General features: G+C 38.3%; 1 long non-coding RNA gene across 6 annotated transcripts in view; it reads right to left on the reverse strand.

Annotated features, from left to right (window-relative positions):
• LOC123478654 (uncharacterized) overlaps positions 1–10,923 on the reverse strand; it is a 67,108-nt gene extending 56,185 nt beyond the window's left edge. For all 6 annotated transcript variants that reach the window (XR_011650586.1, XR_008425769.1, XR_008425768.1 and 3 more), the window contains exons 1-2: positions 10,739–10,923; positions 4,204–4,298 (exon numbers count right to left, since the gene is read on the reverse strand). This is a non-coding gene — a long non-coding RNA (uncharacterized lncRNA). The remainder of the gene's footprint in view (positions 1–4,203; positions 4,299–10,738) is intronic.
• Between the last annotated feature and the right edge of the window lie 718 nt (positions 10,924–11,641).

An 11,641-nucleotide genomic window follows, 5' to 3' on the forward strand; every position in this document is an offset into this window, starting at 1 on the left:
TACATAAGAAAATAGGGAGTCAGAGAGGGCCTGACTATGCACCCAGTTTGTAATAATGTTCACATTTATTTAAAAAAATTAAACAACATTTGAGTCCAACAAAACCTGTCTGTGGACGTAATTTGTCCTGCTGGACTTCAGTCTGTGCCTTCAGTTTGTTTTATAAGCCCTGATAGATTGGGGTCTAAGTCTCATCAATCTACGTATCGCCTATGCCCACTGACCTTCGGCCAGTTCTCCCACCGTAGGCCTCAGTTTCCTCATTTGTTCTAGGAGGGGCTTAGACCCAGCCTTGCTTGAGGTGCAGTTTCCTTCCCCACAGCAGGCAAAAGCAGAGCCCAGGAAGACAGAGTACAAGCTTGGTAGACAGGAAGCTTTCTTCTCATTTGTCTTTATTACTTAAAAGGGTACTGCTCACTTACAGAACTCTGTACCAGGATGAATAGAAATGAGCTTTTTGACACAAAGACTATGTCATAATCAAATTTCTTGTTTTTTTATTCCTATCTTAATATTAAAATTATATTTAAAAGTACTGAGAGTAATCAATCTAAAATCCAAGTACCCTCAAGAGAATTAATACATTTTCTATGGACACATACATCTTTTTTATAATAAAACACTCAAGGCGTGACTAAATCTTCTCATTATGACTCTGTGATCCCATTCACCTCTAGAAGCAGCCACTATTGGGAAGTTAGTTTGAACTCTACCCTTTCTGTGTGTGTGTACCACAAATACAAACAGTACATAGTCATTCTGTGTCCTAAAAGCTTACATAAATGTATTATACTCTGCATAGTATGTGTACGACAAAGTACTTTCACCCAATAGGGCAATCTTAGGGGCTCATCTAAGTTGATATGTATGCATTTAATTCATTCATTTTAATTGCTAAATGACCTTACATCCTATTAATATACAATTTACTTTCCCATTAATTTAAACTCTTTCCAATTGTTTGCCTTAAACATGCATTGAAATTTGCTGTGTAAATTTTGCTTATATTGACTATACCTCGGAGTGGAATTGCTGGGTTATCAGATGCCTACAGTGTCGGTTTCACCAGGGTCAATAATTAATGCCAATTTGCTCTCCAAGCTTGTGTGCCAACTGCCACTCCATCCAGCAGGGCATGGATTTCTCTTTTGTCAAATACGGTCACCATTTGATATTCTCAGACTTTAAAAATTTGGCCAGTGTGCTATGTTGAGAAATATCATTCAGGTTTTAAATTACACTTCTCTGATTAATAAAGTTGAGCATATTTTCATTTTCGTTGTCAACTCAGTTTCTTTTTCCATGAATAACTTGTCTGTATCTTTAGCTTGTTGTTCCACTGGATTGTTTTTCTCTTTTCAGGGGAGACACAATTCTACATGGTGGTCAGCGACAAGCACTTTAGAGCTGGTCAGCCCGAGTTTTAATCCCGCATTTGTCACTGATCGTTGTGTGTACTCGGGAGCGTTACTTAACCTCCCTGTTGGCTGTTTCTTCGTCTGTAAAACTGACATAGGATTACTGTGGTGATTAAGTTAATGTACACTAATCAGCGAGAGCAGACCTTGGCATATAATTACCTTACAGGTGGGAAAGTACTTCTTATATATTCTGGATAAATTCTTTGTCTATAATGCAAAAATATTTGTCTTCTGGATTTGTTAACTTTTGTTATGCAGACTTTTATATCTTTAATGTAAATTTATCAATTTTCTTTATAATTTATGCTTTTCTTCCAAGTATAGAAATATATTTTCTTCACAGATTCATAAAGTTGTCCTTTTATATCTTATTTTAAAATGATTTTAACAAAGTTAGGCCTTTAATTTACCTGGAATTTATACTTATATAGTAGAAGTAATGCTCTAATTCTCTTTTCTTTTAATACATAAAACCAATTATTCCAATAAGTTCTGATTTTTGAGGGCGCCTCTATTGTAAATCAGATTTCCATATAAGACAAGGTCTATTTCTAAGCTCTCAAGTCTATCTAATAAATCTATTTCTAACCCTGCAAAATACCATATTGTTTTAATAATTTAAATACAATTAAATAATTAAAATAATTCTTGATATCCAAGAGAGTAAATTCTCCTAGTTCTTCTCATAATTGTCCTACATATTCCTGAATATTTACTTATACACTGTAATTTTAAAATAAGTTAATCTTATTTCTAATAAAGGATTTATTGGGGCCTTTATTGCAATTACACTAAATTTGTAGATCAACTTGGAGAATAATTTACAGTACATGTTCGTGATGGTGACCTCATATATGCATAAATAAAATATTTTTGACTCTCTATGGTTTTAAATTTTCTTCCATAAAAGCATTAAATACCATTTGTTAGATTTTTTCCCCTTAGCGACCATGTAAATTTGAAACCAATTGTCAATGGAATCTTTTTAAAATAGCATTTTCTATGTACTAATTACTGGTGAATAAAATCTCACATTATAATCATTTTTATATGTTGATCTTATTTCCAGTAAACTTCCCCAATATTTTTATTCTAAATGGTTTGTCTGAGGATTCTTTTGTATTTTGTATGCAAACAATGATATCATCTGCAAATAACAGTTGTGCCTCTTTCTTTCCAATAATTGTATCATTTAATTCTTTTTCTTGCTTTTTTGAACAAGCTAGAGTTTCCTATAATGGCTATATAAAAGTGGTTTGAGTAACTAGTTTCTGGTCTAGAGTTTAATGTAAATACTTCTTAAATCTGACCCTTAAGGATAGCATTGCCATGGGTTAGGTGCTCCTAATCAGATTAAACACATTTCTTTCTGCTGTTAATTCCCTGTGTTTTTCACTTTAATTTACAAAGAGCTATTGACTTCTACAGAATATATTTTTACATCCATTGAGATGCTTACTTTTTTTTATTTTCTGTTAATGTGTTGAATTATATAGATTTTATTTTTATCTATTTTATTTCTAATGTTATTGTATCTTTGTATTCTTGGGATAAATTCTTTTTATCGTGGTGTACTCTAAGTCCAATTATGGATTTGCTAGTACGTTATCATGATTTGTTCATCTATGCCATAGTCAAATTGGATGATAAATATCATGTCTTGTACTCTCTATACCTGATTTTGACATCATTTGATAGGTAGTTTGCTCTCTTCATTCACTGAAACAGATTGTCTAAAATAGGGATTACGAGTTACAATTTTTGGTGAAATATCTCCATAAAATATGTAGGCTTAATGTCCTTTGTAGGAAGAATTTTTTTTATCACTGCAATTATTTTTTACCATTGATGATTATTTTTCCAACAAATGTTTGGAAGAGTCCAATGTTACTGATGTTATTGCAGTGAGATAAATGTTTTGTATGATATCAATTATTTAGAAGCTTTTGTGACCTTTTGTGAACCCATGTATGATTAACCTTCTAAAATAATGCATGCATGCTTTAAAAATGTATGTGCTCTCTACTTCTTGGACATAAAAATGTAGCTATTCTATGTTATGTTATGTATATGACATTATGTTACATCAGTTATGTCATTTGAGAGAGAACAGCTGTTTTCAAATCTTTTGAGTTGTTACAATATTGATCTCCTGATCTGTCAGTTTCTAAAATGTGTTAAAATCTTTACACAAGTATTATATATTTCTAGATTTCTTCTTTGTAATTTTATCAGCACTTGTTATATATGTGTATATATATGTGTGTATATATATATACACATATATATATAAATTCATGACAGTCACAGTTTCAGTTATATTATCAGTATATTGTGTTGGTACACCTTGAGTTCTCTGGGAAACAGACACCCAGATAACAACTACATGCAAGATGTTTATTAGGAAGGAGTCCTGGAATCAAAACCTGTAGAAGGGCAGGGAAGGAAATGGGATTGTGCAGAAGGAGATGGTGAGCTGTGATATAGTCTCGATAAAGACCTAAGAGGACCCCATGGGGAGCTCTGGAGGTGGGGTAGTCCTTCAGAGTTATCCCAGTTAAGGCAAGAGTGCTAGGGCTTAATTCCCACAGTCTGATCTGATTGGATTCAGGCTTCCCTGGAAAGAAGTGTGCCTTTGAGTGAGACAGGATTTCAGTAGAGGCAATTAATTCTCCAGTAGAGGCTTATAGTTGAGAGCTGTCTTCCATAGCACTCCTAGGAGTTTGAGAAGGAAGTCCTTCATTACTAAAGAGATATCTGGGCAGAATGTTACAGTACTTACCACAGTCCACCCCTTATGCTGCTCAGATGCACTTTTTCATTTGGATTCTAGGAAACTCTTCTAGCATTCCAGTGGACTTCTAATCCTGGGGAAAACTTGGAAAAGCATGAGTGTGATAAACTATAGTTCCCACCCTTGAAGCTTGTCCAGGGCCAATTACTTACCCTCATTATCTCCTTTCTCTACTATAAATTAATTCCTCTTATCCTCAGCTAGAACCTCTTGTGGCTTTGGAAATGTACCTGGTGAGGTGAATCAGATCTTCATTCCTTGGGGTTGAATTTCTTCCCTGGTTACCACTGCATTCTCAGATCAGGGTTATTACACTTGTCCATTTACTGTCAAAATTTGGTAGAGGACTACTAAAAGCTATCTAAATGTATCATCTGGTCACTGAGTATATTCATCCTTCCCTCATTATGTAACATCATCCTTATCTACTTCTGCCAAAATGGTGATTCATATCACCATTCAAATGGTGTCTTGGCATGAGCTATTCTAAGTGCCCAGACACCAGCCAAAAGTAGAACCCATTTAAAGCTGACAGCCTTTCACACCTCCTGGTGTTTGTTTCAGAATAGTATTCCCAGATATGTTTCCCAGGTATAGAGTCTATACCTGGAATAGAGTCTATAGCCCAAAGAGGCATGCCAGGCATTGTGCTTCCTTTTTAAAGCTCAGAACTAGAAGTTTCAATTATTTGTTCTTTCTTGGGGTAGGAAGGGTGATTCTCATCATGCGGTAAATATTAGACACCTAAAATTTTACTCGGGTAGAAGGCCCCGAATCTTCATAGGCTTCATCTCCACATCTCTGAAGCACATACTTCTTAATGAAGCCTTCAACTAGCATCTGACTTTGCTCATATGGTTCCATTAGCCTTATCCTGTTATTAATATAATGAACATATGTCACATTTTATGTGTGTGTTCAGATAGTCTACTTCTCTTCAGGCTATATTTTGACTGGAGGCCAAATTATTAAAAAACAGACCTGTATCATTTTTAAGTAAATGAGTCTTTTTTTTTCTTCTTTTCCTAGGGATGGTCAAGAGTTAGTTTGCTAGATGAATGACTACAGACCCTGTATCTGATGTCCTCTTAACCTATTCTAGCAAAAACATCACATCTGCCATTAGGTCTAATGGCTGGCTGTGATTATAGTAATCCACTCTGAATACTTCAGGATATGTTTTATATTTTCAGTGTCCAGATTGCTGAATTAAATGGAGACATGGGAATCCATCCTTTAATGGATTTTAAAGGTGGTACTAATTTCACCCATTCATATTGGACTATGATTTCTTTTATTTACTATCTTGCAACAGGGATGGGAGATGAGGTAGTTCAATACGTTTCCACTTGGCCTTTCCCACTAGAAAGCTCTTATTCTTCAGACCAAGGAGCCCATGTAAGGGTTGTACCAACTCCCAAATACATCTATGACAATTGTGGATTGGGGTCTGGGAAAATGACCACTAGGTGGGTTTACAAATCCTGCGGATCCACTGCAAGCTTAGCCTGGCTATCACATGTCCCCATTCCAACAGAGGGGCCATGATGATACTTTGGCATCATTATCATTTTGGACTCTGTGTCCAGCAATCCTCAAAATGCTTGAATAGTCCTCTTACCCTAACAAATGGCAGTAAGTCCCTTTGGGGAAGGTGTGAGGAAGCAATTGCCATGTGAATTTGCCGTGATGTTGTAGGGGCTTTCCCCTAAAAGTCTCATTAGTCAATGGGGTCTGGGTCTGAAAACTGGATATTGGACAGAGGATTATAATTTTTATCAGAAAGATTTCCCTTAGCCTTCTGATCATCATCCTCAGTTTTTTGTAATTTTACAGATAGTTGGTGCCCATATATTTTGCCCCTAGGGATGCCACATTCTTTCGATCATCCCCATAACTTTCTCAAAATCAGGCCCCTGGCTGATCTTTCAACCATGCCACTTAGTCTAATAATTCTGCTTACCCAGCTTCTGAGTATAAAATACTGCCACCTGGTTTCTGTTGTTTGTAGGATATCTTACTCTGTGTTAATGCAGCCTACTTCTGTACTGGCTTCTCCTACCATCAGCCCTGATTTATAGAAGAGAAGCACTACCAAACTTCCTACTGAAGCTGGCACTTCTCCCGCCAGTGCATTCCTTATTGTTCTGGTAAATAATGTATTCCCCTGGCCCTCTTATGAGGTATAGTCATCTAATGGGTTTTCTGATCTTTTACTGCATATCCACTCTAACTGGTCCAGTTCTCTGAGCCTTTTAATTTCTTTTCCTACCACCTGTCATGACTATTCTGGCTTTTAGTCTTCACTTAATGTAGAGTATCACTTTCTCCCTGTTTCTAGGTGCCATTATACCTACTTGTTCACAGCTTCTCCTGAGGTCCTGGACAAGATATGAATTCTTGCATTCCTGTAATGCACTCCCATATTGACAAAGTCTCTTTCATCCAAATTTATGTTCCTTTTTCTTGGTCTAACAGTTTCAGAATGCTGCCCCTAGTGCACCTTGCTAGCTCCTGCTGGTACATGCTAGTAGGTCCTGAAGTTCCTTAGTTAGTCCCTTTCCCATCCCTAGTAGACTCACCTATAAGAGGTCTGTTCAGAAAAAGTCCAAACATTGTTAATATAATGAGGACGGTTTGTACAACATCAGTGTACCCTGGCAGCCAATGAGAGTAGACTGGAATGCACATGCGTGAACAATGATGATTTCACTGTGCTAGTCAGTGGGGGCAGTAGATGCCATTGGGTGAGCATGTGCACTGTGTGGCCATCACATTTAAAATGACTCAGTAGAGCAACAAATCTGCATCAAATTTTGCATTAAGCTTGAACATGCTTCCGCAGGAATTATTTGGATGATTCAGAAGGCTGCAGCTATGGGCAACTGGTGATTGGCAGCTTCATCATGACAAAGCACCCACTCATGCATCACTTTCATGCAGAGTTTTGTGGCAAAACATCAAATCACACAGATGACTCAGTCCCCACTACAGCCCCGATCTGGCAGCCTGCAACCCCTGGCTTTTCCCAAAACTAAAATCACCTTTGAAAAGGAAAAGATGTCAGACTGTTGATGAGATTCAGGAAAATACAACGGGGCGGCTGATGGCGATTGGGAGAACTGTGTGAGGTCCCGAGGTGCCCACTTTGAAGGAGACTGAGGTGTCACTGTCCTATGTACAATGTTTCTTGTATCTTCTTCAATAAATGTCTATTTTTCACAGTACATGGCTGGATACTTTCTGGACAGACCTGGTACTATAACTTCCTACAGCCAATTTATGTTTTGACTTAATCTTGGCTATTGGACTACTGACCAAGGGGGAGTGGGACAGAACCTGGGGCAGGGTAGAGGTGACATATGTTGTCTCTACATCATCTTCAAGCAAGGAGGAGTGCTAGCTCTTTATAGGGAAGGGCCATTTCTGAAGGCTCATTGTGTTTAGTTATGTTTGAGGATTCAAGATTTTCACCATCATCAGTCTGGACATCCCTTTGTCATATATCCCAACTACAGCCTTGACTATGGGAGAGCAGACTTCTTAGGTTAACCTTATTCAGAGTCTGACTACCCTTACAATTAAGTCTTCAGCTTGGTCCTGAAATTTGTAGCCATCCTGCTGTAGGAGATGACAGCTTCTTTGTCTACCACTAAAGATGCCCCCTGGCTTTCACTTTGGGCTTTTACTTGCTAATTAATCACTCTGAGCTTTTTGTTATGTTTTTTGGGAGCAGTCAATGGAACATAGCTGTGACCTCCAAATTCCCCCCTTAGAGTTATGATTTCCCTCATACTTTTCCAAATCCCAAACACTCCAACTAATGTAGCTAATGTTATTATTTCTTTTGAGTAGTGTTTGCCTGGTATGACTTTTCCTGAATTTTAAAGTTTATTTTTTTATTTTTATGTAACTCTACATTAAGCATTTCTGCATATAGCAGGAATTTTTTATTTCCAATTTTCAATATGCCTCTCAATGGGTGAATATAATTCACTCATATTTATAGTAATTTTGATACACATGTACTGGTAATATATACCATCTTTGACGTTTTCTACTTACTACACTTTTTCTTATTGGACTAGCTCACTTTCACTATTTCCTTTTTTTCCCATTAGCTGTTTTTGAGGTTAAACATTCCATTTCTTTTCATATTTACCTTTAAAGTTTTAATGAACAAAATTAACCAAATGTAAGACGAATCCATACTTCTATCATGCTACCAAACAAAACAAGGAATATATATGTTTTAACTATGAATTTTCCCCTCATACCATCCATGACTGTTGTAGCACAGGTTGGTTCTACTTTGGTTTGATACCACTACCCCACCACCCCACCACCCTGCCACCCCGCCACCCACCACCCACCACCCACCACCCTTAGGTTATATTTGCTTCATTTATCCCCACCAGCATCTGTAGCCTACCACTCTGGCTTTGAATTTCCATTTCATTTCTAGGACTTTGTAATTTCCCCCCCTTCTTGTTTTCAATTTCCGCTATTCTATGTGATTCAGCTTTTGTATGTCTGGAGCAGGATAAGATGTTTCCCATTTCTGTTTAATCTACCTTATTGACTGGAAGCTTCCTTTTATTAATCTTTACTGCTTTTCAGTCCATGAAAGCTATCCCACCGTCCAGAAGGTCATTAAGGCCACTCGTTAATTCAATAGTTATTTTATTGAGCACCTAGTGAGGCCTATGCTAAAACAGGAGTTAGGAGAACTTGCTTCGGTCTGATTGATTCACATGGTGAGGAGAGGTCATGCTTTTCCCAGGGGGCTCTTGTAATTATCTCTTTTTGTTAAATATTCCCAGAGACAAATGCTCTTCTAAAGGGAGATAGACTAAATAACTAAGAATTTTCACTCTGTTAGAAATGACAGTATAGTGTTTTTTTTCTTTTAACCCTCACCTGAGAACATTTTTTTTTCATTGCTTTTAGAGAGAGGAAGGGAGAGAGAGAGAGAGAGAAACATTGATTGGTTGTCTGCCATACACACCCAGACCGGGGATGCACACACCCTTACATAGGATTGCCTACACCCAGGCTGGTATCAGACCTACAGCCTATGTTGGTGCCTCGAACAGGAATCAAACCCACACCCTACAGTTACAGGATGACGGTCTTACCAAATGAGCCACATGGGCCAGGGAAACAGCAGCGTTTTGAATCTCTGAAGTAACAGGACTCAGGAAAATCTGTTCAATTGAGATTCACCAAGAAATTGAAACTTTATTTTAGCCAAGGGATTCCACTTCACTTTTCACCCACCCTTCCCTCTCCCCTATCCTCTACTGCACCAAGAATCTCAGCAGAGTTCTCTCTCTCTCTCTCTCTCTCTCTCTCTCTCTCTCTCTCTCTCTGGGAAAGCTCTAGGGAATCAAGAAATGGTTAGGAAGTTGCAGTGGTGGGGCTCAGGGCTCTGGATGTCCACATGAAGTCCAACAATCAGACACAGACTTTGAAAAGGCTCAACCCTCTCCAGCCCTGGTGTGGCCTCACTTATCCCTAAGGGATCTGCGCCTGATCAGGTATGAACTCAGCTCAGGTGTTGTTTTACTTTCATTTTATATTTCTCATTGTTCGTAGTATTTGTCTCTCCCTCCCAGAGGCCTTCCACCACTGAGTAAAAACATGCAGGAAATCAATGTGTCTTGAGTAATATGCCAAGCCTCTCTGGGAGGTGAAGCAAAGCAATTAAAAACAAAAGTAACAACAAGGAGAGTCAGTCTGTGTTTTCCTCTCTCAACACCTTTCTCCAGAAACAGTTGACCTTCATCAGACTCCTGGAGCTGGCCCACTGGCTCTCTGGAGCTCCCTGACAGGTCCCAGGTGGTGAATACCATCCACTTCTTATTAAAGTTCTGCTCTGAGCAGGTGTTGGATACATCCTCTGAGAGCTTGTTTTCTATAAGCCCTCTGACACTCTGTCCTTCACAGAGACCCAATAATTGGGGCCTCATGGGTCTTGAGCTACAAACACTTCCCCACTTACTCCACAAAGATATTTTTTTTCCTTTTTACAAAACAAAGGTTTGTGACTAAACTGTTCCTTTTCCACACCCAAGATAGCCATAAAAACTCATCTTATTTTTTTTCTGGTTTCTGGTTGAAAAATAAGTGTCTTTATAAATATTTTTACTGCCCCCAGCTAAGTGTCCAAAGGAACTTTAGGTTTACCAAGTGAATTATTTCCTTGTGCCATGTTGTTTGGGAAAAGGCTATACATTTAAGGATATGAAATAAAATGTCATTGTAACTCTCCTTCCACACTAATTTGTTTGATATTGTGATAAATAATGATGATGATAATGATATATTAAAAATGGGATAGCAATAGCTAAATATTAACTATATGTGTACCTAGACTTACAAATTTTTCCCATGAATTATCTATGTTCAACCTCACAACTCTATGAAGTAATTACTACTAATTTTACCTGTTCAAAGATGGGAATGTAATTATTACTAATCTCACCTGTTCGAAGAGGTTTAAGGAGATAAATTATCTTACCACAAGTCACACAGGTAGATGGTGATGCTCCAACTTGAACCTCATAACTCGTATTTGTAACCACCATGTTTGCTACCTTCGGAATATCCAGAAAAGATTTCTTTAGGACAAGCTCAGTACCCGAGTCACCACAACTAGGAAAACAACTTCACTGCTGGCAAGGGGTTCACACAAAAACAGACCAGAGGCTCAGGAGAAGTTAATCAGGCAAATGTTGACAAAGTATTCCTGTGGGAGAGCCTGAATGAGCAAAGGCAAAGATCATAAACCAATAGGGGCATGATGTCAGCAAGGTGTTATACCAGGAGGCTCCAATGTTCATCCCTTTCACAAAAACAATAAATAAGCAACTATGGCCCAATGAAAATAGCTCTAAGAAAGCTCTGGACTACAATGAAGAAGCCATAGAAATAGAAGTCCTGTAAAGCTCAAACAACAGCGGATGGCCACCTAAGAAATTATAGGAAGCAATTTATCTGTGTCACTGTGCTCCTAGTCCAAAGCATCTCAATACCAAGAAGGGTCCACCTGGAGAAATTTCACTGCATGGAGAAAAGGAGAGCAAGAGAACCCCAGCGAGCCTTATTAACTTTTGTTACTGAGGACCCACCGCCTGTCTTCACCAATATTAAATCTATGAGACCAGAGCCGCTACTATTCTGCACCCTGCCCTCATGTCCCAAGTCACAGCTTTGACTTGCCATTACCAGATGTGGGGTAACTCAGGACACGGCCCCTCTACAACATCAGAGAACAGGTGGCTGCAGCCATAGGGGACAAGGACATGAACACAAGTACAGCTCCCCAGTTTGGAGCTTCTGCATTACACCAGGGCTGAGCTGCTGTGTTTCTTTGGTGAATTCCACCAAATATTTTTAAAACATAATACTAATACAAATCCTT

Source organism: Desmodus rotundus, chromosome 12, assembly GCF_022682495.2.
Source record: "Desmodus rotundus isolate HL8 chromosome 12, HLdesRot8A.1, whole genome shotgun sequence".
In the NCBI taxonomy this organism is placed as follows: domain Eukaryota; kingdom Metazoa; phylum Chordata; class Mammalia; order Chiroptera; family Phyllostomidae; genus Desmodus; species Desmodus rotundus.